We start from the raw sequence: 6,150 nt of genomic DNA, 5'->3' as shown, positions 1-6,150 counted from the left end.
GCAAATATTAACTACAATTAACATTACTGTCAAAAACTATGAAACAAACTCTTCATTTGATATTACTTTAGTAAAGAATAAAATATAAGGCTAAGAAAAAGTGTTACCTATTCCTTTATATACGTGCACTTATAGCCCTTTGGTTAATTTTAGAGAAGCGTGGAACTGAATCTTAGTTGCGGTCCTGATCTGTACTATTAGTAACATTCCTTTTGTGTATAAACACAACAGGTAATATCAATTCTACATAGTCCAAAGTTTGAGCAGATTACAAGCAGAAATAGTTTTAGATATAATATCGCTAAATCGTATCCTAATGATACGTGTTTTTAGACAACACTATAATGTGGCTCGAACCCACGCCCTGTATATAGTAGTGGACGCCAACAGGTCGGTCCAGTTTGTCGTTACTTAGTTAATTTTTCTGAGAGAAAGAAACGTGGAAAAACGTTGATAGAGATAGAGTGTCTCTTATTTTCTTGAAAGCACTTACTGCCTTTTTCTAAAAATATAACTTACATATTATAGTTCATATGTTTGTACTTATCCGCATTATCGAATGGCGCATTTTGGAAAAATGATTTTCGCTATTTCGAACACTGCCCTTTAGTTTTGTACGCAGCTTTTGAAATACAGAGCTACGATCAATATTAAAAACGAATGCTTTCCTTTTTTTTTTATGAAAACGTAGTCGCGTTTAACTTGAAGATCCAATCACATAAAATAACTATACTCCTTGCAACCATACTCTTACATCACAAGGAGTTATATCCATTTTACTCATGTAATGTAGTTCTAATTGGCACGTGTTGCCACTCTCTGTGCATAGTGTGAATCCTTCAGCCCTAGGTACACTCAGTACTCCTGACGAGCAATTACAGCTTGAAAAACAATACGAATGTCAAATTTTCAGCTTTGCTGTTGAATTTCAAATACGACAGCAGCAACAGTCGTTAGCGTAACAGCAGATACATTCCGTTATGGCCTGCATGTGGAATGAATTGAGTTCATCATTACCTTTGGTTTTGCAAGTGAAACACTTAAAAGTTGGAAGAATAATAAATATGAATAATGTAAAACGACAGCAAGGAAGAAGAACAAATAAAATGGAGTCATAAAAGCAAGCCAACACCAAACGACAAAGCAATCATCGTAATGATTGTGAAAAAAGGAAAATAATTTCTACGCATTCATGCCTTGAATACTTCCCTGTATCTGGCTGTAAAATGTATTTCAATAAGCGCAACAATGTTAATCGAAGAATCTTTGCCGGCTGCGAACCCGGAGTTGTTGCAAATGCTGTTGCTAGTGCTGGTGCCTCGTCGCGATTACACTGCCTAATATGCTTGAAATTTATTACAAATTCACAAAAAAAGCGTTGTTGCGGTTGTGTTGCTTGAAGACTTTGCCTTCCACTTTGCCGTTCAACCAATTCAATGGTAACGAGGCAATTGCTTACTTCAACATTTAATTTTATTTGTTTTTTTTTTTTTTTTTGAATACGCATAAGTTGGGAGAAATGCGTCATTACGTTTAAAAGTTTTAGTGGCTGCCATTTTGCGGGAATGTGTTTCCAACGTTGAAATAATTTGGCAGAGAATATTTCAGTACAACTCCAATACACATACGAACTCACATAACCCACCCATTTTCCAACTCCTCGGAATGGCAGTATAAAGCCGGCATTAATTGAAAACGTTAGCGAAATTTTAACTTAGAGCAATGAACAAATTACGTTTTAATCGTGCTAATTTAAGATTTATATTTCCTTAATGCTTCAAGAACAATTCTACAGTGATACCAGCTGCAAAATGGGCACCTATAAAAATTATTACGATCGCGTAAATGTAAAACACCACCCAATTTCGACGTTTACAAAGCCGAGTCCAAGCTCTTTAATGACTCCGGTGGTAAGTGCAACAGCAATAACAACAACTATAATGCAAACAACATTGTGAGCAGTAACAATTAAATTTTATAATTAAATTTGATACGTTCGCGCAGCAGGAACGATTCAAAATTTAAAACTCCCTTTAATTACTCATTAAAACTATAATAATTTAACCATCTGAAACTCGTCTGGCATGAAATGGAATGAAGACACTGACTTATGTGGGCATAATAGTACAATTGAGTGACACTAAATAGAGAATAAATCTAAATGTTGTGTAGTTATTTGGTTCGAACACATTTTCATATAGTTGCGCTACCGACAGCAATATTAATACTGATTTCTAAGGTCCAATTCTACGACGAATTGTGGTCCGTTGTGACTCAAGAGCTCGATGGTGTTTCATGCAAAATAAATGTGATTTAATTTTTAATAGTGAACGATTCTTGAATTTTTGTTTTTGTGTTACTGTTGTATGCTTTGATAGGATTCCAGGTAGCAGGTGAATGCCTTCCTTTGTTCTTGATACAGGCAACTCTTTAAGATATTGAATACTCTTTTTATACTTTGAACTATTTATAGTGAATTCAGTCAACCAGTTTTACTTTAGAGAAAACAATGTATTCGATTATTCATGCTGAAGTAAAAATAACGACAAACGTAAGAACCAATTGAATTTTTTGTCTTGGTGTAAATATAGTACATCTTATATCAACCAATGAAAACATTAAGCAATTGTATTGCATTTCTTAGTGTGCGAACTATTCAGTGATCGGATGAGACTTGTGTCGTTTGTGTTTTTATGCTGTTTAGCACTATGTATACTCAGGCATAACTAATCACCTTTTCCACGTGATGTCTTCTACATTCAGCTTATAGGCTCTTTGCTGAATATTACAACTCTTTTATTTTTTACTTATTAAAGTTGCTAGATATTCCATTTTTAATAGTGTTGTGTTCGCAAAAAACGTGCGAACATCATATGAGAGAATAAAAATTTCGTAATAATATTAAAATCTTACAAAAAAAATTTTTCACAAAAAAATATGGAATGTCATAAAAAATATTACTAACAACTTCAGGTGTAAACTTTCAAATGAGTTGGATTGGGTAAGCCTCCAGATGTTCCTAAAATAGTTTGGTAATACGCAATGGCTTCATTTTTTTTTTAATACAATAAAAAAATGCTTGAGGAAGGTAACTTCTGTTTTTGCAAGTTCATTGCATTTTGCGTATACGTAAGAACTATCCTTTTTGCATATATTAGTGTTAACAGAAAATCAACCTAAGACAGAATCTTCACAGACTTCCATATTTCAAGTTATGATATTAACGATTTTAAGTTTCATCAGTTTATTAGTCAACAAAAAGTTAGAGTCTTTGGGGAATATCGAAAGAATTTCCCGTAACATATTGGGCATGTTAAATAATGAATTCATATTATTGTTGCCGATTAGGTCATATCAAATGATAAGGCCACGTTACCGATTCAGCCACGCAAAATGTTTTTGGCGTAGTCCTTTTCGATCACCTCAAATGATAGCTCTTACTTATTCAAGGATTAGTAAGATCAATCTCAAACGATTAGAATCTCAAACGATTAGTTTCCACTCCACTAATGGAGTGAGGTGGTAGTCCTCACCTATGCCTGTAAGATTAACAGCGTTCGATTAATTTTCTGACTTGTGATACGTGTTAACGTTAAATTTCTGCACGCGATTGACCTCTGTTTGGATTTGATGGTTTTGTTTCGTGTTTTTTCTCACCGATGCTTTAAATTACTCTTCCATAGGTTTGAACTGGTTCTCTGGTACCAGTTCAATATTGATATTTTAGTAGAAACAACCAACATCTGCTTTGTTCGACGGTCGTCACGCAACTGTCTCTTTTATTATTCTTTCTCTTAATTCTACCTTAGTTTACATGTGTATGCTTAATTCTATCTTATGACTACAATACTTATATACTATCATACATCTACAATACTTATACTACTACAACTCGGCCATCCTGACCTCAAGGATCTCCTGATTCTTGATTTCTACTTTTAGACCTTAACATTCTAGTGCTTTCATTATTATTAACATTTTTCTCTCTGTCATCTGACACCATACATTTTCCAAACCACGGTTTCATATTTGAAGCTGCCCAAATACCTTTATACACCGCTTTAGAATGTTGAAACCCTTCTACATCTTCTATCACAAACCTATCGTTCCCAAGTAATTTTGTGATTTTATAAGGGCCTTTGAATTTAGGTATTAGTTTTTTTGAAACTCCGATATGAGTATCATAATTTCTTATCATAACATAATCACCTATCTTATATTTTGTCCCTTCTCTACGCTTCATATTCACAATTTTTTCATTATATTTTTGAGCTTTTTGTTGTTTTTCTTCTGCAACGAGTCGTAGCTGCTCTAAATTCCTTTCTGGTGCGTTTTGTTCAATATCTACTACGTTCTCTTTAAGGCTATCTATAACTTTCCCTTTTTGATTTACTCCAAATAACATAACGCTCGGATGTTCACCGATCATTCTATGAACTGTATTGTTCAGGGCATATTCAACTGTTTCTACAACTTTGTCCCAGCTTTGTTCTGACTGCGCATTTACTAACTTAGCTATCATAGGTTTTAGATTTCTGTTAACACGTTCTACTTGGCCGTTAGCTTGCGGAGATGCGGTGGCTATTTTTATGTGTTGAACGTTATTAGCATTTAAAAATGACTCGAATTCACCAGACGTAAAACATGACCCTCTATCTGAAATAATACACCTGGGTCTGCTATAAGCTCTAAAGTAATCGCATAATGCTTGCACCGCCTCCCTTGACTTTGTCGTTTTTGTTGGATAAAGCCTGACAAATTTAGTACACGCATCAACAACAACTAACAAGTGTTTCATAGAACACTTCTTTCCTTCAATCGGTCCAAAATGATCGATATGAACAACGTCAAAAGGACTTTTTCCTTTCGGAATATTGTGTAAAAAACCTTCATATCTACCACTTTTATCTGAAAAAGCAATACACTTTAAACAATTTTTTATATGAACGTCTACTTTTTTCTTCATGTTTGGAAACCAATAAGTTTTGGAAATTATTTCTACCGTTTTGTCAACCCCTACATGACCCATTTCATCATGATATTTGTGTAATACGTTTGATTCCATTATTTCAGGGACACAGAATAATAGGTTGTTGTTATTATTTTTTCTATAAACTATACCATTACGCATTTCATATGTTTTACTTTCTGCCTTTTCCAACTGCACCTTAAGGGCTTTTAACTTACTGTCCCTGTTCTGACATACTACTAAATCCTGTTCGAAAGAATTTCCCTCTACTACTAATATATTTGTGCTTCTACTTAGCGCATCTACGTGTTGCATGTTCTTTCCTGACCTATGTTGTACCTCATAGTCATAATTCTGTAATTCCAATGCCCATCTGGCTATTCTTGGATTCAACTCTTTTTTTTGAAGTGTGAGTGTTAACGAATTGCAATCTGTAACTATCTTAAACTTTCGTCCTGTTAAGTACACCCGAAATCTTTCCAACGCATAAATTATGGCTAGTGTTTCTAGCTCAAAACTATGGTATTTTGACTCCGTATCTGTAGTTCTCTTGGAGAAAAAAAATACTGGATGCCATTTGTCATCTTTTTTTTTCTGCATTAATACAGCTCCAAACCCAATACTACTCGCGTCAGTATGTAACTCTGTCTTATCATTCGGATCAAATAAGGCAAGGATCGGTGATTCTACTAATTTTCCTTTCAGTGTTTCAAATGATGCTAACTCCTCGCTACCCATACTAAACCGTTTTTCTTTTCTGGTAAGATCATACAAAGGTTTGGCTATCATTGAAAAATTTTTTATAAATCTACGAAAATAAGAACATAACCCCAGAAAACTTTGTAGCTCGTGAGCATTTTTTGGCAACGGAAAATTTTTAACAGCCACCAACCCTTCGTCATCTGCTTGTATGCCTTCACCGGTTATCCTATACCCCAAATATTTAACGCTTCTGTATAAAAATTCACATTTGTCTAGTCTTAACTCCAAATTATTTTTTACTAGTCTCTTAAAGACTTCCTCTAAAGTGGCTAAATGTTCTTCTACACTTTCTGTTGCAATCATAATGTCGTCAAGATATATTATCACTTTATTGTTTTTAATCATATCAGCAAAAATTTTGTTTACAAATCTTTGAAACGTCGAAGGCGCGTTTTTCAAACCAAACGGCATTCTTAAAA

Source organism: Teleopsis dalmanni, chromosome 1 (genome assembly GCF_002237135.1).
Source record: "Teleopsis dalmanni isolate 2A chromosome 1, ASM223713v2, whole genome shotgun sequence".
Taxonomy (NCBI): Eukaryota; Metazoa; Arthropoda; class Insecta; order Diptera; family Diopsidae; genus Teleopsis; species Teleopsis dalmanni.
The sequence above is the reverse complement of the archived record's forward strand: the minus strand, read 5'-3'. Positions refer to the sequence as shown.